At 40.1% G+C, this 26,126-nt stretch overlaps 2 long non-coding RNA genes and 2 pseudogenes across 3 annotated transcripts; 3 read left to right on the top strand and 1 right to left on the bottom strand.

Moving 5' to 3' along the window:
* Positions 1–1,221: 1,221 nt before the first annotated feature.
* On the top strand, positions 1,222–11,266 carry LOC120483647 (uncharacterized). 2 transcript variants are annotated; one of them, XR_016150687.1, is made up of 4 exons: positions 1,222–1,331; positions 1,431–1,895; positions 10,463–10,700; positions 11,013–11,266. It is a non-coding gene; the product is annotated as an uncharacterized LOC120483647 (long non-coding RNA). The 2 variants fall into 2 exon arrangements; XR_016150688.1 differs by lacking the exon at positions 10,463–10,700.
* LOC120461948 (uncharacterized) lies at positions 1,931–3,282 on the top strand. Its single transcript, XR_016150666.1, has 2 exons — positions 1,931–2,210; positions 2,297–3,282. It is a non-coding gene; the product is annotated as an uncharacterized LOC120461948 (long non-coding RNA).
* An 8,880-nt stretch (positions 11,267–20,146) lies between the features above and the next one.
* On the bottom strand, positions 20,147–21,724 carry LOC148965003 (immunoglobulin lambda constant 7 pseudogene; annotated as a pseudogene).
* Positions 21,725–22,357: 633 nt separating this feature from the next.
* Positions 22,358–22,979, top strand: LOC148965002 (Ig kappa chain V region K29-213 pseudogene; annotated as a pseudogene).
* Positions 22,980–26,126: the final 3,147 nt, after the last annotated feature.

The raw sequence follows: 26,126 nt of genomic DNA, 5'->3' as shown, positions 1-26,126 counted from the left end.
AAAGGAGTGTCTTTTATGTTACCTACTAAACTAAAAAAAAAAGGTTAACACAAAAAAGTTTTTATAAAAAGATAAACCTTATATTTCAGCATTTAAATCAACTCTATAAAAATAATGAGTCAATAAAGATCCTGACATTTATAAAGCACAGTAGCTTATCTTTATTATTAATAGTAAAATTCGGTCCGATTTGCCCATGTCTGTCGTTGCTATAATACAACCATGCACTGCGCTCTCCACAACGACAGAGAAGTTTTAGTAGCTAATGTATTTCCACCACAGAAAAACGCTTGCTGTAGCACTACTAAAAGATTTATTTACGGAGAAGAGAAAAAAACACCCAAGTGTTTGGGTGCACGTGCTGAAAAGTTTATGAGCGCGCTTCCCGTGAGCCTATTTGAAATAACGACCTCGAGCGCGAAAAAGACGCGATACGTGAACTAATCAGGAGATCCCCTTGACATCGCTTCTGTGAACGGCTCCCTCTCAGCAAGCAGGGGCGCCATTGCCAATAATTGAATCGAAATGATAAAAAATAGAAAACCTTCGCGGCACAGAGGATTTTTTTAGACTGCTCGTTAACTTAACTGTTAAATTAGTACTCAAAAACACAAATAATAATGTATAAATTCACTTTGTTTTTCATATTTCTGTAACTGCATGGTCTCTGCCATCAGTTTAGCATTCACCAGTTGGTTAACTTGAACCAAACTTTTAGACATCAATATAAAAACAATAAATACACTTCAAAGAATGGCATTTGCCATTTTTCACAGCCTTGACTCATTCAACATTGATTTCCACCACAATTTACTCATTTAACACCTGGTAAGGGGAGATATAGTCAATTAAAGTCACAGGACACGGAGAGCGGCGGCAACATCTTCTGCGTCTCTGTATTGAGATTCACAATCAGTCCTGATACTTTCTGAACACACTCATGATTCATGATCTTACTTTAGTGATGGCGCTTCATCTAGTGGAAGTGTAGCAGTGATGATGGTCACATGACTGAATATGGACACAGAGATGGACGTTCATCTGCACATCATCAGTGTCTCAGGAGTCACAATAAACACACTAAATAAAGTCATGATTGTGTAACTCTAGTGTATATGAGTGTGTTGTCAGCACAAGCTGTTGTAAATCCTGCCCACTTCTTTGCATTGTCAGCACATGCTTCAGTGCTCTGAGAGTGTTTATAGTGCTGTGAGTTTAACACTTCATGACTGAGAGCAGAACACACACACTCTTCATCATCACACAAGACTAAACTACAACTATGAACAACATCTGCATCTTCATCTGGACCATTGCACTGTTTGCTCAAGGTTGTTACTTTTTAATATAAATATAATATGCCATTGTTGTTTTAATATACAAATATAAGGTGATTAACAAACTGACTGACTTTCTTTTCTCTTCTTCAGAATCCAGAGGAGTGACTCTGACTCAACCTGAAGTTAAAACTGTCCAACTGAGTCAAACAGCAACAATAGAGTGTCATATAGATGTAGGAATATACAGCGACTACTTAGCCTGGTATCAGCAGAAACCTGGAGAAGCTCCTAAACTCCTGATTAAATATATAAGCAGCCGTTATACTGGAACTCCATCTAGATTCAGTGGCAGTGGAACAGCAAATACTGGACGAGATTTTACTCTGAGCATCAGTGGAGTCCAGACTGAAGATACAGGAGATTATTACTGTCAGAGTGCACACTATATCAGTGGTAAATGGGTGTTCACACAGTGATAAAGAGTCGTACAAAAACCTCTGTCAGTCAGACGTCACAGTGACTGCACTGATACAGCTGAGAGAAACTGCAGCTGCTGATGGAGGATCACACACTACACAATATCAATGTCTAGCAAACTTTATAAAGACTTTAAAGGTAAATGTAAAATATTCGATTTTCTCTATGCTAATGTGACATTATTAGTTAAGTGATTGACAGTTGCGGCATCCTATCAGGGGATAGTATCATCTATTTAATGCGGGTTGGCTGTGTCCGGAGATGCGTCGCGTCTTTACTCCGCCTCCCCGCGTGCGTCATTCACTCGCGTCTCAGGTATGTTTTGATCGCGTCTGGTTTAAATCAGGTGTTTGGAACCTTACTGATATTATTCTTTCAAATTGTAGTTGTCAATCAGCACTTTTCCGGCGGTGCACGTTATGAGTTCAGAGTGAGTGTCTGTTCACCCCTCAGGTAGGTTCTGTCTCTGTATTGAGTACTGGGGTGCAGTAATAATGGGTCGCTATGTTACCATTAATGTGTTGCTTCCTGTATCCCAGTTAATCAGCGGTCTTGATGATTGCTGTAAACAGTAGCCAGAGGGAATTGTATGCGAGGAATATTCTCTTGTGGTAAGTGTTATGTAAAATGGATGGAAATTGTAGTAAAAGAGCAATAGTAACATCTCGCTTTCTTTAAGGCGTGGGTCTCCTCTCTCATTCTCCGGACCGTTCTTTGCTCTCGTCTTCAGTACGATCTTCTTCCCGTTCTGCAGTGAATTGCGCTCAAAATAACCTGAGTACATTTGAGAACCACGTGTTTACGCTGCGATCGCGCCGTGGGCCAGCAGCAGGATTTGCATTGTCTACTTCCTTTACTTCTAAAGCAATCGCAAAGTTATAATCGGTCTGTCCTTTGTATGAGAGCCGATGTGTGGGTGTGTGTGCACTACATTAGCTCGATTTTGCTGTACATCTTTTTTTGAATCCTAATGTGTGAATAGTGTTTAGATTTTGCTTTTATCTAAATGTGTGCGTATCCTTATCGACCTTGATTATTTTATTTTTATTTTCTCTGTGGTCATTGTTGTGTGTTTTTTTTATTAAACTCAGTTTATTTGTTTTCTCAGGAACAGAGGTGGCCAGGCGGAAGGACCTTCTCTTGTATGGTGATAGCGGTGGTGTTGCAGTGGGTGACACTTTTGAAGTGCCTGTGTGTGTGTGATTTGGTGCACGGTGACGTGTGTGTGCGTGAGTTGGATTGTGCTTTTGGAAAAGCCATTAAGTGGTCCTTCCGCCGGCAGACTCGGCCTGGTGGTTTGGTATATTGTTTGTTTGTATTACCTGTAAATTGAGCTTTGTAGAGTTTCTTGCTGTTCCTCCTACCCTCGTGGGTAGAGGACTGCTGATGTAGCCATTATATATTGCCCGCTGTGACGACACCTTTTGTCAATTGCCATTATTTGTGCATGTAGCGCTGTGCGCTCATTTTTTACAAGGACATACCATTTTTTAACTCTTTTATATATTAATAAAAACTATTTTTTGTAAATTCTTTGTACATGTCTCTGACCTTCCTGGCACACACGAACCTGTGACCTAATGCAAATTGCTGGGTTATTTAGATATTCCCTGAATTATTCAGGGTGGCGTAGTCGACAATTATCACTGGAAAATATAAAGTAAAACCCTATATCGCTTACTGCCACATTTGGCGTATAGTCGGCAGGGTTGTGTGTCAGTTGTTTAAGGCAGAGACGTGAGTTTAAAAAAAAAAAAAAAATTGGGGGGGGGGGGGGATGTTTTTTTTTTTCCTCTTTCTTCTCTTCTTTCTTGGTGTGTGTGTGGCAGGAAGTGGACGGTGGCGATCCTGTTGCAAAGTGTAGGTATAATCCGTGAGCAGTTTCTTCCGGGTGGTAAGTGACTGTGTGGCTCGCAGCTATGGAAGATGAATTGCATGAATTAAGAGAATTGGTAGCACAATTAAAGGCAGGTAATGAAATGCTTCAGCAGGAGGTAAGTGAGGATGAGAGGGGGGACCCAAATAAAATTAAGGCGTTTCGTGATCTATATGGGGTATGGGGGCAACAGCACATAGGGGCTAATGGTCTTCTGACCTCCGAGCCGAATGAATTGCGAGATATGTCGGAACACCAAAAACAATTGACCGAAGGTATGGTCCGACTCCAAAATTGTCAGTCACGTACTCGATCGCCGCAGGTTAATCAAAATTATAGACCTTTTCGGGTTCCGCAGGCTTGTGCAGATTTCGCTCTGAGGGGTGGGCAGTTTCAGGTTGAACAACCATCGGAAAAGTGCTTCCCGCTAAGCTGCAGGGCCGCAGCTTGGTGGTGGAATGGACAGCCCCATTCGTGTTTTTCGTTGTGTAGCCGTCAAGGCAGAGAACTTGTGTATCACTCGTTTCTCGTTGCATAGCCATCAAGGCAGAGGACTCGTAGCAGGTACCTCATTGGGTTTTTTTTCGTTGTGTAGCCGTCAAGGCAGAGAACTTGTGTATCACTCGTTTCTCGTTGCATAGCCATCAAGGCAGAGGACTCGTAGCAAGTACCTCATTCATGTTTTTTTCGTTGTGTAGCCGTCAAGGCAGAGAACTTGTGTATCACTCGTTTCTCGTTGCATAGCCGTCAAGGCAGAGGACTCGTAGCAGGTACCTCATTGGTGTTTCTCGTTGTGTAGCCGTTAAGGCAAAGAATTTTTGTATCACTCGTTTCTCGTTGCATAGCCGTCAAGGCAGAGGACTTGTAGCAAGTGTCCCATTCGTGTTTCTCGTTGCATAGCCGTCAAGGCAGAGAACTCGTGGTAAATGTCTCATTTGTTTCTTGTCGTATAGCCGTCATGGCGGAGGACTTGTGTATCACTTGTTTCTCGTTGTGTAGTCGTCATGGGCTAGTGGTCTATCGTCGGGGCGACGATACAAAAGGCTGGGGTGGATTGTGACATTATTAGTTAAGTGATTGACAGTTGCGGCATCCTATCAGGGGATAGTATCATCTATTTAATGCGGGTTGGCTGTGTCCGGAGATGCGTCGCGTCTTTACTCCGCCTCCCCGCGTGCGTCATTCACTCGCGTCTCAGGTATGTTTTGATCGCGTCTGGTTTAAATCAGGTGTTTGGAACCTTACTGATATTATTCTTTCAAATTGTAGTTGTCAATCAGCACTTTTCCGGCGGTGCACGTTATGAGTTCAGAGTGAGTGTCTGTTCACCCCTCAGGTAGGTTCTGTCTCTGTATTGAGTACTGGGGTGCAGTAATAATGGGTCGCTATGTTACCATTAATGTGTTGCTTCCTGTATCCCAGTTAATCAGCGGTCTTGATGATTGCTGTAAACAGTAGCCAGAGGGAATTGTATGCGAGGAATATTCTCTTGTGGTAAGTGTTATGTAAAATGGATGGAAATTGTAGTAAAAGAGCAATAGTAACATCTCGCTTTCTTTAAGGCGTGGGTCTCCTCTCTCATTCTCCGGACCGTTCTTTGCTCTCGTCTTCAGTACGATCTTCTTCCCGTTCTGCAGTGAATTGCGCTCAAAATAACCTGAGTACATTTGAGAACCACGTGTTTACGCTGCGATCGCGCCGTGGGCCAGCAGCAGGATTTGCATTGTCTACTTCCTTTACTTCTAAAGCAATCGCAAAGTTATAATCGGTCTGTCCTTTGTATGAGAGCCGATGTGTGGGTGTGTGTGCACTACATTAGCTCGATTTTGCTGTACATCTTTTTTTGAATCCTAATGTGTGAATAGTGTTTAGATTTTGCTTTTATCTAAATGTGTGCGTATCCTTATCGACCTTGATTATTTTATTTTTATTTTCTCTGTGGTCATTGTTGTGTGTTTTTTTTATTAAACTCAGTTTATTTGTTTTCTCAGGAACAGAGGTGGCCAGGCGGAAGGACCTTCTCTTGTATGGTGATAGCGGTGGTGTTGCAGTGGGTGACACTTTTGAAGTGCCTGTGTGTGTGTGATTTGGTGCACGGTGACGTGTGTGTGCGTGAGTTGGATTGTGCTTTTGGAAAAGCCATTAAGTGGTCCTTCCGCCGGCAGACTCGGCCTGGTGGTTTGGTATATTGTTTGTTTGTATTACCTGTAAATTGAGCTTTGTAGAGTTTCTTGCTGTTCCTCCTACCCTCGTGGGTAGAGGACTGCTGATGTAGCCATTATATATTGCCCGCTGTGACGACACCTTTTGTCAATTGCCATTATTTGTGCATGTAGCGCTGTGCGCTCATTTTTTACAAGGACATACCATTTTTTAACTCTTTTATATATTAATAAAAACTATTTTTTGTAAATTCTTTGTACATGTCTCTGACCTTCCTGGCACACACGAACCTGTGACCTAATGCAAATTGCTGGGTTATTTAGATATTCCCTGAATTATTCAGGGTGGCGTAGTCGACAATTATCACTGGAAAATATAAAGTAAAACCCTATATCGCTTACTGCCACACTAAAATTGTCACGGTTCATGGATCCGTGTGTTCGTTTTGTGTATCTTGTGTGTTTGTAGGTGTTGGTCTGTGTGTGTGTGTGTCTGTGTGGTGCTTATTTGTTGCCTAGTAACAGCTCTCAAGTTTTGAAGACGGAGAAGAGTGACGGGTCACGGGTAATATTATTATTATTATTATTATTAATGTTTTTGTTGTTATTAATAATTGCTAAGACTTGCAGAAGAAAAACTTTGACACATGGCACTGACAATTCATGTGTGTGTGTGTGTGTGTGTGTGAGAGAGAAAGAGAGATAGAGAGACTATTTATTGAAAGTGTTTGACTTTTTTGGACTTCTTTATCTGGCGTTGGCTCCCATTTGAAACAGTTCGGCTCAAGTCCAGCAAATTCAGGGTCATGATTGAGACAAGCTGTTTTGTTGTTGAGGTTTTGTTCAAACCAACCATCGAATATACCCTCTCAGCATCAGCATTAGGATGCAGAAGCACTAAAACCAAGACTGCGATCTTTGATAGCCTCCCAAATGGATTCAAGCATCGTCTCCTCCTCAGGAGTCACTCAGGACCTTTTCTGAACAGAACAAGAGATCCAGCAAAATTCAGATCAATTTGAGCCAATATCCCTCTTGCTTCGACAGCTCTTTGTGTATGGTTCTCAGGTGCGATCTCTTCAAGCATCTGTACTATTGCAGGCAACCTGTCCATAACATTGCAACATGCTATGTGCCTACAGGCCCAACGTGTGTCACTTGCTGCTGGAGTTCCCTTGTGCACCATCAAACATCTCCCGCTGCACTTCCAGCCATTTGTTCTGTCCATAAGACCCAGACATAAATACATGCAGTCGTTCCAATAATGAGCAGAAGTTTCCTGCATCTGCCATACTTTTTACAGCGTCTACTATAACTGTCAAAGCAAGGAAACGTCAAAGCAATGTCAAAGCAAGGAAACGTGGCAGGAAAGGAGGAATCAGGGAACGGTTGAGAAGACAGCCCTACAGACAATCACTTCCATCTGTTATGTTCGGCAACGTCCAAAGCCTAAGGAATAAAGCAGATGAGTTGCGGGCCTGTTCACAGTACCTCACCGAATACCGGCAATCCTGTCTCATCTGTCTGACTGAAAGCTGGCTCACGGAGGCGGACCCTGACTCATCGGTCGATTTAGAGGGCTACACGCTGGTGAGGATGGACCGTAACCAGAACTCCGGGAAAAGGAAAGGTGGAGGTGTGTGCGTTTTTATTAACAATGCATACTGTAACCCTGGTCATATTACAATGAAGCATAATATTTGTACGAAGGATATTGAACTGTTAGCGCTTTCCCTAAGGCCTTACCACCTGCCTCGGGAGATACACCAAATTAGACTGTTTGTTGTGTATATTGCACCCTCCGCTGATACACTGGCCGCTGCCACCCTGATTCATGACCTTGTAACTAAAGCGGAGGAAGATACCCCTGACGCAGCTAATTTTGTGTTAGGTGATTTCAACTCATGCAGTTTAAAGGAATATTTACCCTCGTACCAACAATATGTCACCTGTCCTACGCGAAATAAAGCTTGCCTCGACCATTGTTATGGAAACATCCAGGACGCGTTTTATTCTAAGGCATTGCCCGGTTTGGGGAACTCGGACCATAACATGATTAAACTGATGCCTATATATGTGTCCCGACTACGGCGTGAGAGAACAAAAAAGGTGGAGGTTAAATGCTGGACTGCTGCTGCGACTGAGGCACTTCAGGATTGCCTGGAGTGCACCGATTGGAATGTAGTGACAGATGGGACTGATAACGTCAATGACGCAGTGTTTGCTATCTCTGGTTATGTACAATTCTGTGAGGACACAATCATCCCCACAAAGACTATTAAGATTTTCCCAAACAACAAGCCCTGGGTTACCCCAGAGTTAAAGCAACTCCTTAATGAGAAAAAGCGTGTGTTTAAATTAGGTGGAAGCAGAGAAGAAAAAAAGATAGTACAGAAAAAGATTAAAAGTAAGATTTATGAATGTAAAGCAGCATATAAACACAAGTTAGAAACTTTTTTTAAAAATGATGCTAGGAGAGCTTGGCAGGGAGTCCAATCTATCACAGGATATAAGCCCAAGAAGCACCCGATGGTAGTAGAGAACAATTTTAATATGGCAAATCAATTGAATGATTTTTATTGTAGATTTGATAAATATGATTTTAAAGTTGAACAGAGTGAGGCCATCACAGCAGTGAAAGAGATGAAGGGTACGGGCATTCACATCTCTATTAATGAGGTTAAATCACATTTTAGACGTATAAACTCCCGTAAAGCCTGTGGTCCTGATGGTATCAGCTGCAGGACACTAAAGGTGTGTGCTGACCAGTTGGCACAGCCCTTCCAAAGGCTGTTCCGGCTGTCAATAGATACAGGTGTCATTCCCAGCCTATGGAAACAATCCCTAATAGTGCCTGTGCCCAAAAACAATAGACCTAAAGAACTTAATGATTTGCGCCCTGTTGCTCTTACCTCTGCAGTTATGAAATGTTTTGAGAAAATAATTTTAAAACAACTTATTCATGAGGTTTCACCTCTTTTAGATCCGAATCAATTTGCCTATCGTGCAGAGAGAGGTGTTGAGGATGCACTGCTATCTTTGATTAACAGCACTCATGAGCATCTTGAGCATACTCAGAGCCTGGTCAAGATTGTGTTCATTGACTTCAGTAGTGCTTTTAATACGATCCAACCCCACCTGTTGGTGAGAAAATTAGTGCACCTAGGAGTAAATCCACAATTGATTTTATGGATCTACGACTTCTTGACTGAGCGTAGTCAGCAAGTCAGATTCAATTCATGTATATCTTCCTTAAAAACGACAAACACAGGTGCACCACAAGGGTGCGTTCTGTCGCCTATTTTATACTCATTATACACCAATGATTGTCAAGCTATCTCTTCATCCTACACTTATTTTAAATATGCTGATGACATAGCATTGGTTGGCTTTTTAAAATCAGACAATTCTTCTGTGAGCGGATTTCAGAGGGAATTGCAGGGCTTCACTCATTGGTGTTCTGAGAACTTCCTCGAAATCAATGTGAAGAAAACAAAAGAGATGGTCATAAATTTTAGAAAAAACAAAATAACAGTTCCCTCCTCTGAGATCAATGGTGAATTGGTGGAGAGGGTCGCAACATATAAATACTTGGGAGTTGAAATTGATTCGAAATTAACTTTTAACGAATGTGCACTGAAAAAAACTAAGAAAATGCACCAAAGGATGTATTTCCTAAGAAAATTATATAATTTTAGACTAGAAAGACACATTCTTGTTATGTTTTATAAAAGTTTCCTCCAGAGTGTTCTGTCCTTTGGCCTTATCTGTGTGTTTGGTAACATGCATGTTAAAGATCAAGGGAAACTGCAGCGCATGATTAAGATGGCCAGCAGGATCATTGGAATTGACCAGGTGTCGGTAGCTGAACTGTATAATGAACTTATCTTAAAAAAAACTGATCAGATCCTCAAGGATCCTGCTCACCCTCTTCATTATAAATTTATGAGAAGTAATAGGTCAACTGGTAGAATTATACAACAGAGAATTAGAACAGAGAGGTACAATAAATCATTTGTACCTACATCAATCAGATTGTATAATGATCAAGTACATCGCAAGTTGTTATAGTTTTAGCTTTAAATGTTGGATTGTGATTGTCAAACCCACAGTATTGTTATTACCTTTTGTGTTTCTTTTTTAATGTTTTGTTTTTAGAAGGTTTGTTTGTGATAACAGCGCGTAATGACTACATGAATTTCCCCTTGTGGGATAATAAAGTTTACCTTGACCTTGACCTTGACCTTGAACTAAGTTCAAGCAGTGTGCACTACTGTGGCATGTTTGGCTTCTTCTTTAATTTCAGCTTGAACACCTGCATGTCCCCGCACATCACTGCTACGCCATCGTAGCCCTGGCCTACAAGGTTTTTCTTGTGCTCCAGCCCATGGTACTCAAGGAAGAAGATAATCTCGTCACTTCAGGCGGCAGCATCCTGGTGTTCTGCCCCTTCAAACTCTAGAAAGCTTCCATGAAACACACTGTTGTGGAAAACATTTTAATATAGTATTGATTTTCAGCCTCCTGCTTCTTCTTTTGCTCATCCATTAGTCCAAACATTGAAGTATTTTTATCCATAGTTTTCCTGTTTTCTGTCCATACGAACATTGCCTTTACATGGCCTTCAGATCTGGCCTGAGAACAGAAACCACTGTCTTTCATTCTAGGCTTTTTCCAGTTACGATAACCCTCGAATGAGGTGAAAACTGTCCTTGGAGCATCGGGGAGGAAAAATGGCCACCAGCAAAACAGTAACGGCATCTTTCGAGTGCGAGTAATCTAACCAGGGATGAGATTTGAACCAGTCGCTTCTGCTGGAGGGTCTTAGGGAAACTGTTGCCCATTCGCTGCACTGGCACCTCACGCCCGGACTTGGATACGTCTAGAAGAAGGAGGAGAGGAAAGGTTCACATCGAAACTAATTAAACAATATTACTCGTAAAAACATAATCAATTAGGAACTGTCATTGATTAGTTTTAACCAGAGGTGTCAAGTAACGAAGTACAAAACATTGTTACTAGGGATGCAAATTATCGATTAATTCATTAACCTTATCGATCGATTAACGATTAACTGACAAGCGGCTATTTTCCTGAGATTGTACATTTCTCACTGTATCAATAGTGTCTTAACATAAAAAGCGAAATATTGCTGTTACGTTCCCCAGCCCGCTGTGTGTTTCTACACATCTGAGTTTCTCTTGCTCTTAATTATAGATGAGCTACACCTGAGCAGCAGCCGCATACTCGAGCTACAATCGCTTTCCGGACCCACACCTGAGGGCACACAGAGCCTGAGAACGAGAGCCTGAGTCGATGCACTGCCGTGCTGTCTGTCGTAGGAGCTTTTGCAGTCCACCCCGGGAATCAGAAGCGCTCCGCCTTTGTAACTAATCTGTCTGTGTTTCGTGAAGCTATCCGGTACTTGTTGACCGACCTACTAAATAAACATACCCCTATTTTTGACACGAGCTGGCCGGTGTGCGTCTCTCCTCTATGTTCAGGGTGGTGTCCGTCCGCCCGTATCATATTGGAACGCAACAATTGCTTATATACTGAATAAAAATGCATGTTATATTGCTCAAATGATGTTTTATTGTAACAGTTGGGATATGGTACAGAATGGCATTTATGTAGTTTAACAAAATAAATTATGCATAGAAAATTTAAATACATAAATATTTGTGCACTGGCTCACCTCTTGCAAACATTTAGCAAGATAAAGTAAATGTTAATAAAAATCCTTATGGGTAGGCTTAGCCTTAATATATTAAGTCTATATATAATAATCTGTCTGGTAAACTACTTGTATAAAAATGTAAACATTAGCAGCAGCTCTTATAATCCCCCTTGGTGTGAGAAAGGTCACAGTAAGATTACTAGACCTGGAAATGTCAAATATAAAACTGAAGGGATGTCCATTTTCACAAATTCCCATGATTGATCGTCATTTAAATTAACAATCAATTATGCGTCTGCTGCAGTGGGTGGCGTACGGCCAAAAGCTGGACAGGGTCTCTGCTACTGCTCAAAACGCTATGTTCCTCACCAAATTATAGAGAATGGTTTTTAATCTAAATAAAGAGCTAGTAGGATTGAAAAATGTTTCACTATTATAGATAATTAAATTAAATTAATTATTTAATAATCAAATATAACGACTCATAGAACGTGTCACCAACGCCGCCTCAGACGTGTGCTTGTCAGAATGTGTTGTGGACGCGCACTGAAAACAGCAACCAAACACAATGAATTCACAACCATTTAATAAAATAGTGTTCTGATGTTATCTAAGATGACAGTCACAAATTAATCATTGTTATTATTAGTAGTGCATTTCTGCTTGAGCAGCGCGGGCTGAATGAATAACCGATGAGCACTTTCGTTATTTAAATCAAAGAAACACAACCGATATGAGATTAGTCAGATATATACAAAATGAACATAATTTTACAAATAATATCTTCAAAAAATGACGTGAATTCACAAGTGAACTTGAACCACGTTATGTGACATTCAGAATGACTGAATGTTGTGCACGCGCTCTTTCTGGAACAACGCGACAGGGCAACTAAACCCAAATTATTCACCACGTTTTATTACAATATTGTTCTCTTTATAATGTTATGTAACATGACACTCCCAATAGTAATTATTAGTCCTGCATTGCCGTTTGAGCCAAAGATCACACTTCAATTCTTCACAAAATTCATCCAATATGTGTCACGACACACAGGGGACAGAAGATCCAATCTGCAGATGTTTATTATAAAGGGCAATCCAAAATCATAGTCTTCCAGTCAAAATCCAAATAATCAAACCAAACATGAAAACTAAACACAACCCAACTAGGAAACAGACCAAAGAAGTGGTGCCATCGAACAACGAATCCGTACACATACTAACACAGACAGGGAATAAATACACAGATCTAACAAGACTAACAATGAACAGCTGGGAACAATGATGACGGGAAACAGCTGAGTGCAATGAACTGATGAGTGACAGTGACAGACAGAATGCTGGGAAATGAAGTCAATAGTGAAGGACACCTTAAACACGAAGACCTCTAGTGACAAACAAGGGAACACAACCAGACACTGTATGAGATAAATCAGATATAGTAAGGCATAACGTTACACATAATAAACTATTACAACTTACATTTGCATTAAACAAAAGGCTGCGAATACACACGCAAACGTAGTCCTGATGAAGTCCCAAACATGACTCCGGCGCGCTCGCTTACATGTTTCGCGGTTGAGCAGCAGGCACACGCATAGACCTGGTTAATCGATGATAGATAAGTTTGATCGATTAATGTTTTATCGACAATTAATCGATAATAATCGATTAATCGTTGACATCCCTATTTGTTAACTTACTTAAGTAGACATTTTGGGTATCTATACTTTACTGGAGTAATTCTTTTTCAGCCGACTCCTTACATTTCTACTCGATTATCTGTTCTTTCTACTCCATACATTTTAAAAATAGTCTAGTTACTCCTATTTAATTTCGGCTTGTTTTCATTCCGGCTTGTCATCCTTAAATTATAAAAATAAATAAAAAATCAGAGCAAAAACATGCAATTATTAATTTGAGCAATAGATCTAAAATGCATTCTACACAAAATATAAAAACTCATCTCCCATCTCATCACACTTTCACACTGACAACTTTCCCTAATTATTAAACCTCTACATGCATTCGGTTTGCTCTACCATTTATTAGTAGTGATTTACAGTTTGTTAACTATACTATATACCTGAGCATTCAGTATTGTGCAATGTGCCTGTCTTTTATGAAAAAAGACGCCGACCACGTTACATCTAAAGTGGCGTAGGTCGTAATGCGCTAATCGCGCAAATCAGCTTTAGATGCGCTCGGACCCGAGTTCGAATTCGCTTTTTGCCGAAGTCTCTTCTCCCTTTTCCCAACACATATGAGATGTAAAATGTATAACCTAACATAGGTCTCTAGCGTGTTATTTTGCCAACGAACTAAAATCGCATGGCTGTTTGCATTTATAAAACAGCACAAGACTTTAAGAATAGGCATCAGTGCTGGGTGATTTAAAGAAAAGTGTGCACTTTGCTCACGCGATCAGGACGGTCATCTGGTGTTTTCTCCTAAATACAAGCTCACGGGTTTATTTCTTGGAAGTGAAGAAATAAGGACAAAAGTAGGCCTGCACGATAAATCGTTATAAAATCGCGATCTCGATTCACCCTGTTCACGATTTATTTTTTAAATGACTTCGATTTAAAAATAAAAAAAATCGGCCTTTATTTTGAAGCGTGTATAGCCTACTACAGTGTGTGTGAGTCCAGACAAAGAAACACTCAGAATGGGGATAAAAAAAGAAGGCTGTCTATGAAGTAAATGCGTCTTATTAGTGGAAAGTGTGGTGCGCGAGCACTAGAAACGCACGAGCTGGTCGAGCACATCACTTTAAACAGACATCAGTGGAAAGTTTGTAGTTCTCTAACGTAGACTCGCTGTTTTCTGGACATCACAGTATTCCGGACACTAGACCGTTTTCTGCAAATTCTTTAAATAAGCACTTAACGGTCATTGCATCTATACCCAGATAGCAAACTGACATTGAATCAACGTGGAAACATGACATCGAAACAACGTTGATCTGACATTGTTTTGCTCATCGAATTAACGTTGAACCAACGTCAGACGCATCATTCTTTCAAAACTAGCGGAAAATCAACTTGAAATCAACGTTGTTTCAACGTTATGAAAGCAAACCAATTTTCGATTTTCATTTAGCTTTGAAGAATGCCGCGTCTAACGTTGGTTCAACGTTAATTCGATGAGCAAAATCAACGTTGTTTCAATGTCATGAGCGATGTCGTTTCCACGTTGATTCAATGTCAGTTTGCTGTCTGGGATATATATATATCCACGTCATCTGTGCCTCGTCCTCTTTCGCTTCCGACCAACCCAGCTTATAGTTGTTGAGATGTATGCGTTATATATTAGAAATGACTCTTTCTACCTGTCCGAAACACAGTGAGTAGAAATTTACAGCCGTCCAGAACACCGTGAGTCTACGTACATTATTACTGGGCGTTTGCAGGTCAAGAAGTTCAATAAACGCAAACATGCAAGAATACTGAATTAAATTGTCTTTCACGTCTTGCGCTTGTATGGACAAATTTACACAAAATTATGTAAAAATAAAGTCGTTTAGAGTAAACAAAGTTTATTAGTTAACAAAGTCGGTTATATCTCAAGTGAATGTAAGTTAGCCATGTTCAAATGGGGTCCATGCGTTCGGACTTAAAGTCCCCGTGAAATCAAAATTGAACCTATTTACTTTGTTAGCGCATATTACTAGTCTTGTGGTGAACAATTAATCCGTGCAAGTGAATATATATTTAAAAAATGTTTTACCTTAGTAATCTTTAATCAAAATCTGAAAAGTTACTTCCGGTCTGGAACGGTTTCTTTTTCTGATGACGTAGGTTTCACAGTTTGGGTGGGGAAACGCTTAACCACTCCCCTCAAACCGTTAGTTTGCTATGAGCGAGAGATGGAGAGGAGGAGCGCTAGAGTAAAACCCTGCCCTCTGTTCAATATTCCGTTTCACTTGGAAATACGTCACAGCACTGGAGAAAAATCGTTTGCAACTTCCGGTTCACGGGGACTTTAAATGGGCAGGAGTTTAATAAAACTGCTGCTGTGTTTTCATATTAATCAAAGGACAAATAAATTACTCACTGCTTTACACTAAATAGTCTGCCCTTTTAAACTTTACAAAAATATCCATCTATATTTAATTTATACAGTAATGAATTTGCAATTTTTTCACATTTGATTACTTTATTCCAATGTATACCGATCTACTATAAAAACACTGTTTATTTAATTTGCAGCTTTTCTTTGTTCTATTTTTGTATTTATTTGTCCTACTTGTAATTACATTATTTATTCTTATTTTGTTTTAAAAAAACATTTAAAAATTACAAATGCAGTGACAATTCAGGGATTGGTTATTGAAGTCCTTGAAATCCAAAAAAGTAGTGCTTGAAAAGTCCTTGAAAGTCCTGGAATTTCATTTTACAGAATCTGTACGAACCCTGATTACACTTATGAGAAAAAAATCGTGAAAAAATCGTGATATCAATTCTAAGCTAAAAAAAATCGTGATTCATATTTTTCCCAGAATCGTGCAGGTCTAGACAAAAGTATTTTAATTTTCATATTATAGTGTAATGTAGACTAAAATATACTTTTGAGATATTCATTTTCATTTATATAGTACATTTATAGGCTATATGGATTTTACGTCATAGGAATAATTATATAAATCATTATTAAATTATTATAATACTTGTTTAGGATCCTAAAACACCATTGATAATGTAATGCAGACTGAGACTCTCATAACTAAAAAGATGTTTGAGCCCTCTTTATTGTCCTGGCACAAATCAATGCGTTTTCTTTGTTCAACGGGCAGTTCATGGGTTAAAGCTCTTAATTTTGATCTCTCAGAGAGCACGAGATTGATGCATTTAACATTAAAATGTACAAAATTTTCTTGCGGGGGAGCATGCCCCCGTGTTTATGGGGTGCAATATAACATGTATTCGTGGTTTTTCGTTTTTAAAAAGTCCTACTTTTCATAAACTTCATCTTTATTGTCAGCCGCGCTCTCCTCTGTCCTCAAACGAGCGGTTGACTTCCTGAGTCTATGAAAACACTCCCTCAGAAACACGCAGTGGGCTCAGATTGGTTAGCTTAGCCCGGTGTGTTGTGATTGGCTAATCTGTCGCTCACGTTGTCCGGAAAGTTAACGCCCATTACCTTTACGGGTGAAACGTGCACGTCATGAGCTCCGGTCCAGATGTAAATATGCGTCGAACTGCAGTATCAGTTTGAGGCAGAATCAGACCGAGAAAGCGGCGATGAAGAGAGTCAAACAGAACCTCACCACACACACGGCTCTTAATAAACGTTTCTGAATGATAATTTGCTACATTTTTTTTAAACTTTATACATGTTTGTTTTACACAATAGCATCTGACTGGCAACATTAGCAACTGACTGGCTACTAATGTTATACTCAAACAGCGTCGGCAAGTTTACGTTCTTGATCAAATCGAAAATAACGTCATAAAACATATATACATGAAAAAATACGTTTAAAACATTAGTACTTATACAAAATTTATGTTTGTACGCGTTTGTCGTAGACACAAAATAGCATAACTAATAGCCTAGTGGCAATAAAGACAGCGCTAAAAAAATAAAACACAAGGCTACGTCTGGAATTATACATGCAAATACATTTAAAATGATGAAGTCTTCGCCGACTTACAGGTTGTGGCCCAACAACTGCTGCCTCTGGTTTTAAAGTCGGAACTGCTTCATGTTTTAGTAACAGTTTCTTGTTAAATCCGGTGTTGAACTCGTGGAGATTCTGGAAGCTGTCTTCCGTAAATGTGCAGCACAGAGAGCGAAATTACGATCGTCATTTTCAGGAACATAATCAAACATAAATTGTATCCATGGTTGACGAAGTACAGCGTCCGTGGGAAGCTCGAAGACAGAAGACCTGACAGCTGCGTGAACAACACACTCGATGAGCTGGAGCTGCTGAAATATGCGCATGCCCTTTTCTGCATATTCTGAGGGAGGGGTTGATGCAAATGTGTGGGTTAGTGACGTCTATAACCCAGCTGTAGTCCCAATCCAGTCGTTTTTGTAGGCAATTATACTTCCTGATATTAAAAGACGATATCTCTGCTTACACTGAACTTTCAGCGCTGCAACTTTGCGAATACTGTTCATGCACCAACAGCAACATTATTTAAACACTATTTAACACACTATTTAAAATGAAAAAAGTGAAATCGCAGTCAAACCCCCCTTTAAGGGTCCACCCAACATAGTTTTACAAATTCCTATAGGAAAGAACAACCATTTATGAACTTTACTCCAGCATAGTTCAACAAAGTTAATTTTAAGACAGTAAAACTGTAAATGCCATATTAAAATGTCCTTGGACAAAATATACATTTGGCCTGCTTAAAAGGGGGCCTACAAGACATTGTGCCCAGGGGTCTCTGAACTCTTAATCCGGCCCTGACTCCACATGAAGACTCAGAAACTGAGACAGAGTACAGGCTGCACCTCGCTGACACGTCCTACACATGCCTGAACACCAACACCCAGAGACAGTGATGAAGAGGACATCACCAGGAGGATCAGGAGACATCGGGAACATCATCACTATCACCATCATCAGGAGACGGGGAACACCAGGGAAGACATGGAGACAGATGTTTCACCAAGACCTGAAGAATGTCAGTGCCCATGGGAAGATGTGGAGAACTTGGCCACGGATCGAACACGTTGGAGGACACTAGTTGATGATGATGATGATGATGATGAGTTTATCCACAGCTGTGGGATATTTTTATCTAGAGAGTGTTGCATAATTCAATGTTAAATGCATTTATGTAATAAGTTCACTGATATGTGGGAATGACCAAAAGTATGTCTTTAATAGCAAGCAATAATCATGTGAACTTGTTTAAAAATGACACGATTTACATGCAAACGGGACCGTTATCAGCAGTGTAACTGATCATGACCAAATAATCGAGTCTCTGATGTCATGTGTCAAGTCAGATGAGCTTTCCCACTCTTGCAAACAGAGGAAGGTTATGATGTGTGGAGAGACGTCATGTATCACTGGACCATGAACACACACGGGCTAATTTGTGATCATTTTAAAGAATACAATGCAATTTATATAAACTTTCTGACAGTGTGTGGGACATCCGACTACTTTCCAAGAAGGGGCAAAACTGAATTACAAATATGGCCATAAATATGAATTGAGGCAGTAGCCAATGACAGCAGGAGTAAAAGCTGCAGGATTATGTACGAGTATACAAATATGTACAAGTATTGAACGAATTTGACAACTTGTTAAATCCATTATGATACCAAACATAAAACCTACCATAAATTCAGTGGCAAGGACAGGACTGACTACAGTCAGTTTTTTACAATTTGGCTAAAACCGGTGAAGCTGTAACACCGGCTCAAGAAATAGCTAAGCGGAGCAAGCCGTTTAGTGACGGAGAATTTGTGCGAGACTGCATGTTGAAAGTGGCCGTACAAACATGTTGCTCACATATGATGGTAGTCCTGGTAGTGCTGAATAGAGTAACGACACAAATCAAGCGTAGCGTCAGTTCTGGCAGGTCATGTTAGTGAAGCTCTCATCAGTGACTCTCGGCTGATCCTCGTCTACTACAGGAATACGACTCTATCACTGTATACATATATAAGCTCCTTCAGTATTATCAGCAGCTGTGGCGTTTCTCAGGAGCGATTACCCTCCTCCCTCCCCAGCTCCTCCTGTCTCAGGCAGGGTTTGGCATTTGATTCCCCTAAAATACTTTCAAATCTTGAATGAATGATATCTGCATACATTGATGTTGAAATCCACCGCCAGTCCAAACTGTTGCTAACTGTCAATCATATTTGACGATAGAGGGCCTGACAGAAATGACATTCATATGATTATAAGTAACTGGAAAAAACACAAATGTTTGGGTATTTCAAAATATATTAAGGACCCCAAAAACACGTTGGACGGGTTAAGTAAATTCAGTGATAGTTCATTTCTGTTGTAAATTAATTTACTTAATTTATCTATACAGCCGCTCTGGAGAATATGAGCGTAATATATTGATGAATATAAAGTGTTTTTGTTTATTGCTCAGGAATTGTCAGTTAAATGACCCATTTATATCTGTAGTGTTTTATCTCATTACAGCTGTAATTATAGCGCTAGATCTACAGCTAAACTTCTTTAAATGCCACATACGGCCCAGCTCCGGCTGACAGGATCTGTGTGCAAGCTTGAGGACCAAACCCCAAGAGCTTTATTTGTGAAACATTTGACATGTAAATGTGCAGCAGAAGTGAAAGTGTTCCAGTCCAGATGATGTGACCAATCAGAGAGTGAGACTGAAAGCCCATTTGCATTGTCAGGGTGGAGTGATTGTGATCTCTCAGAATAGAGCAGCTCTGTCTCCAGAGACCATGTTCAAACCCCAAGAGCTTTATTTGACATTTACTGCCACATCAACCTTCTGAAAAGCTCCTGCATCTTCATCTGTTAGTTGAATGATGTTGTCAGACACAAAGTGAACTTGTTGAGAAGCTTTATTGAATGTTGCAGCAAACACACACACACACACACACACTGTTTGAGTATTGAGTTGTAAAGCACTCCAGCTGCAGCACTAGACTCATGTGAATCCTGCCTGACACAGGACACTCAGATACGGCTCATCTTCAGGAGAGAAACATCAGCACTCAGAGCTCTTGTGGAACGAGACCTCATGAGGAGCTCCATCATGTGTTACTCTGCAGACGTACAGCTCTCCCTCTTCCCAGCGTGCTTTGCTGAGGGTCAGGACGCTACTGCGGCTGTAGCGGCCGTCCTGCTGGCTCTCTGCGCTGGTCAGAACCCCCTCGGTGACCTCTGACCCGTCCAGTGTCCAGCTCACCAGCGCCCCCTGTGGAGAGTAAGAGCTGAGCAGGCAGAGCAGTGCGGCTGAGTCTCCAGAGATCTGCAGAGAAGAGGGCGGCAGCAGAGACACTGAGGGCTTCACTGTGGGACCAGCTGCAGGAGACACACACACACACACACACACCTCATCAATCAAACTAAACATCGGAATACACAAACTGCTTTAATTCAATTTAATTGGAAATCCCAAAAGTTAGTTTGTCCTCAAGTGAGATATTCAACAAATAAAAAACTCAATGTAAAAGTTTGACTCAAGCTCACATAAAAACAAATGTATATAACTTATAAGAACTAGAAAACAACGTCTGTGTTTGTATTATAAAGCACTGAATTATAAGCACAACATGAGCAAAAGAGATTCAGTATCATTGACTGAACTACAGAAAGGAGCAACATTTACATTCTGATGTCAAATCTCTTTTTACATGTATGATTTCTACAATAAAAGATGAACTAAATATGAACTCAGTGTAGAAATAAATGAAGGAAAAACAAACCTGTAATAAACTCAATACACTCATAGTGAGACGCAGTATAGAGATATGCTTAGAATTGTATTGAACATTTTTTTAGATTAAATAATTATACAAAAATATCAGTAACAATTTAAAGCCTTTATACATATTGCATTATAAATGTATTTTAATGCATTAATTATATATTGTTTTACTCATTATAATGCATGTATGATCTCATCAATAATTGTAACCAAGGCTTTAACACATTATAATATTATCTATTCATTTTCACACTCATGACAAACAACCAATTTCAGATTTAACAAGGAATTTTAAGTATTATAATAGATTTTAAATGTGGTTGCAATTATTTAAGAAAATATATACTGCATTATAACATACATTATGAAATACTTTATAATGTATCGTACATTAAAGCTTGAAGTAAAGTTTTACCACAACATCTAATCATCAAAATAACCATTTATTATTAACAACTGTAAAACACTTTCTGAAATCTAAATTATATTTTTTATTAGATGATTAAATGGACAGACTTACTGATCACCAGTTTAGTTCCTCCACCGAATGTGTACCACAGTGATCCAATCTAATGAAACACTCGTACAAAAACCTCTATTCCACTCGAGTGAACACACACTCCAGCAGAGAGAGAGAAACAACACTTCAACACACTGATATTAGAAGATCCTCAGCTCTTCTCAACACTCACTCATTCAGATTTGACTAAATGCTTTCTGATATAACACTGTTTAAAGAAATATATGTGATGAGCTGTGACCTCTGAGGTGACCTTTGACCTCTTTGATCATGGATGATGTTGTGTTTGAGTTTCTCATAATGATGCTTCTGTTCTTCATATGCAGATCAATCATCATGATTGACAGAAAAACCTGCAGCTTCACACTTCAATCTTCAGTGAGAATCTGTTCAAATAATGACTTTATTGAATATTAGAGCCAAAGTCAATAGAAAGTGTGACAATGAAGATCTCAAAGTTGTGTTTTGCATGTTTTCATATTCAAGGTGTGTTATAAAAGTATCTGGACTGGTTCTGAATCTCATGAAACGTGAACAAGCTCTAATATGTGTCCATCTTTAACAGCCTGTTTCTTCTCCATCTGATGATTTCAGACACACATGAGGCTTCATGATAGATGGAGTGACACCATGAACTCTGATTAGAGATTCACAATCAGTCCTGATACTTTCTGAACACACTCATGATTCATGATCTTACTTTAGTGATGGCGCTTCATCTAGTGGAAGTGTAGCAGTGATGATGGTCACATGACTGAATATGGACACAGAGATGGACGTTCATCTGCACATCCTCAGTGTCTCAGGAGTCACAATAAACACACTAAATAAAGTCATGATTGTGTAACTCTAGTGTATATGAGTGTGTTGTCAGCACAAGCTGTTGTAAATCCTGCCCACTTCTTTGCATTGTCAGCACATGCTTCAGTGCTCTGAGAGTGTTTATAGTGCTGTGAGTTTAACACTTCATGACTGAGAGCAGAACACACACACTCTTCATCATCACACAAGACTAAACTACAACTATGAACAACATCTGCATCTTCATCTGGACCATTGCACTGTTTATTCAAGGTTTGTGTAATACAGTTTATATAATGATTATTAATTATCTTAAAATGTGAAATAAATATTAATAATTTTTGTGTGTGTTTTCTTCCAGAGTGTAGAGGACAGATCACTGTAACTCAGAGTCCATCAATATCAGCAGTTCAACCAGGAGAACAAGTCAAAATAAACTGTAAAACCAGCAGTAATGTGTATAGTGGTAATCGTATGGCCTGGTATCAGCAGAAACCTGGAGAAGCTCCTAAACTCCTGATTTATTATATAAGAATCCTTTATACTGGAACTCCATCTAGATTCAGTGGCAGTGGATCTGGCAGTGATTTTACTCTGAGCATCAGTGGAGTCCAGACTGAAGATACAGGAGATTATTACTGTCAGAGTGTTCACTGTCCTAGTAGCTGTGTGTTCACACAGTGATAAAGAGTCGTACAAAAACCTCTGTCAGTCAGACGTCACAGTGACTGCACTGATACAGCTGAGAGAAACTGCAGCTGCTGATGGAGGATCACACACTACACAATATCAAACCTTTCACACACTTTATTCATTTATTAGGATGTAATTAAACATGTAAGATATAACCTAATATCTCTTACTTAAATGGACACAAATGTGGAGTGTACGGATCTCCAATGTTTGGCATAAAATGTGGTTAATAGTGGATAATTTGACGCGCTTCCCTGTAAAAGTGTCTGTTATCAGCAGATTGTGTTCATGTGTGCCCAGACAGTTCAGAAATCCCAACCAGCTGATGTTTTATGGCCAATCATCTTCAGCATTTTGACATTAACACACACGCCACATGATCCTGTGTGTGATGTGTTACCCACCTCAGTAGACATACCTCCACATGATAAAGTTGTCCGGCTCCGATAATAACAAATGCACATGAGCGGTAGAAGGGGGGAGGAGGGTGCCGCAAATGAGGGATTTACGACAGTGTTGTGAAATATACGTCCCTCAGCTGTAGGGGGAGCTCGTAGAGACAACACGCAACAACAAAAGTGAAGATCAGCCAACAAATGGCTAGAGTTGCCAAGTTCCCCTTTAAATCACATAAACTGTGATATAAGAAATCATTTATTTCCTGCGTGACCTGTAAAATCACGTCTACAAACCTCTTGCGTAGTGTTTGCTCTCACCACAAGGTGTCACTGTGGCCACAAAACTTCGGCACTGCCACTCTGAGATCGATTGCTATGTCTGACGTAAAACACGCCCCCTCATTAGCATACAGAGCAATACATCTATAAATAAATATAGACATAAATACAAATATACATAAATTAAGGAGGGGGGGGGTGATTTGTTTCTTTTAATGGCAGCAGTGAATATATTAACTGAATAATTATTTGAACTGTACATTAATCTAAATATTGGAACATTTATTTTTATATAATTTATCCACAAAGTGTGCAGCTTTTGTCACTGCAGTGTCTCTTTCTGGGCTGGAAGAGCATTTCAAGAGCTTCTTGATAAGGGAAGTCAGAAACGTCTGGCCCATTTATTGAGATCCGCATGCTGTTAGATGGTCTCCTTGCAGTCTATTGCGGATGTTTGTCTCGACCTGCAAATGAATTAACTGTTAATGTGATAGCTTAACATATAACTAAAAGCAGCAAATCCTATTGAGAAAAGTTTGTATTACCCAGTTCATGGTTGCGAAGTCCCTTTCCCAGTTTACACTACTGACTGGGACCGTCAGAGCAATAGAAGCCAGCAGGATCATAGTTGGGTACAGGACACCAAACTCCTCATATGTGGAGGACAGTTCAGACAATATTACCAGTTGTGTCTTGTTTTGAAAAGGTTAAAAATTAAATCAGGAACACAGTGTAGAGTTCATGATAAAGTCATGTAAAAATGTCTCATTTGTAAGTTACCTTAAGTGGACCTGAGACCACTTGCTCCTTGAAAGAAGCCCATTCTTCAAAGACTGTTCCAGAATCGACACAGGAACAAAACTTCTCTACCAGTATCCTCAGTTTTGTGTGTGCAGTGTCATCAGGGAGTGTAGCTGCTCGTGGGCCGAGTATTATAACGCCAGCCTCACAGAAACGCCTCTCGAGATGGGCAATGAGGCCATCCAAACATGGATCCATCACCTAATCAAACACATGAAAAATGTCAGTAAACTATTAGTATAAATAAAACTGTACAATATTTCATTTAGATCAATAAAGTCAGACCAAAGCTACATAATCATGCCTGTGATTGAAATCTTTGGCAGTACTGCTGTGTCTCCTGCTTTACCCCTCTTCTCCCTCTTTCCTGTTCGGCAGAGATGCAGAAATGCACCCAGTCCTGAAGAGCCTTCCACATTGTAGGTCAACTTACTCAGGTGTGAGCCGGGTTGATGACCACCAGAGTCGTGTGTGCCCTTTATTAAGGCCAGGGTGACAGATAACTGGAGAAAATAAGCATATTAATTGTGGTACCCTATATAAATACAAATAAATAGACTAGATAAAACATGGCTGAGTTATTTAAGTTCCCCGATCTTTGATTGCCAGGAACATGACATCCTCCTTTTGAAAGAGCTTAGAGAGGCGTGCCAGGTGAGGAACACATCAGCTTGCAGACGAAGGCCGGCAATGAAGCGATAGGTGGCAAGGAATGAATAAGTCTCTTAGCAGTAGGACATTAGCGGGTCTCTACTTCGTCTGCCAAGGCACCCAGTACAGCAGTTTTGCTCCTTAGCAGGTTTTTTACTGCTTCATGTTGGGAGAGCCACTGTGTGTCCTTTACTTACTAGTCAATGACAGAAAAAAAAAACAGTTTAAAAAAATAAAATAATCCAAGTAAAGTATTCATATATGGCATTTTATTTTAGGCATAAGTTATCTTATTTACCTTCACGTCCAGATCACACACACCGAGAATCTCTAAAAGTCAAAAGATTAGCTAGTTGCAGCAAAGGCAGGAGAGTTGGTGTGGTGGGCTATTTCATGCTTTATTAGCCAGTACAAGCACTGTGAAGGCCTCATGGACACCTCAACAACCTCGTCTCCACACCGGCGTGATGACTCTGACCCCTAACCTGATGAACTGGATCGTTCGTTGGCCAGAGGAGGACTGGCCCCTGACTGAGTCTGGGTTCTCCCAAGGTTTATTTCTCCATTCTCTCACTGATGGAGTTTTGTTTCCTCGCCACTGTCACCTTTTTCGCCTTTGTTCGCCATTGGCTTTTGGCTTGCTTAGTTGGGGACATTTAACATTTAATTTTGAATTTAACAATACTATTACAACTTTTCTTTCCTGTTATCTCTGTAAAGCTGTTTTGAAACAATTTGTGTTGTAAAAAGCGCTATATAAATAAAGGAGACTTGACTTGAACGCCTGCTTCATAGCTTCATGTTCCAGGACAAATGTGGGCTCAAATGAGGCAAGGACAGCATTGCCTGAAATTACATGCATCATTGATAAAGAATCAAACATATTGAACTTCCCTCCACTGGTTTGAGTCCTGTCTCACAGGTAGGTCCTTCAGGGTCGCATGGAGAGGCGAGGTATCCAAAGCACATCAACTGACCACAGGTGTTCCCCAGGGTTCAGTACTTGGACCCCTCCTCTTCTCCATTTACACCACATCACTGGGACCCATCATACAGGCACATGGTTTCTCTTACCATTGCTATGCTGATGACACCAAGCTCTACCTCTCATTTC

Source organism: Pimephales promelas, chromosome 25 (genome assembly GCF_988280905.1).
Source record: "Pimephales promelas chromosome 25, fPimPro1.hap1.1, whole genome shotgun sequence".
NCBI classification, from domain to species: domain Eukaryota; kingdom Metazoa; phylum Chordata; class Actinopteri; order Cypriniformes; family Leuciscidae; genus Pimephales; species Pimephales promelas.
Note: the sequence above shows the minus strand (reverse complement) of the source record. Positions and strands in the feature narration are given on the sequence as shown.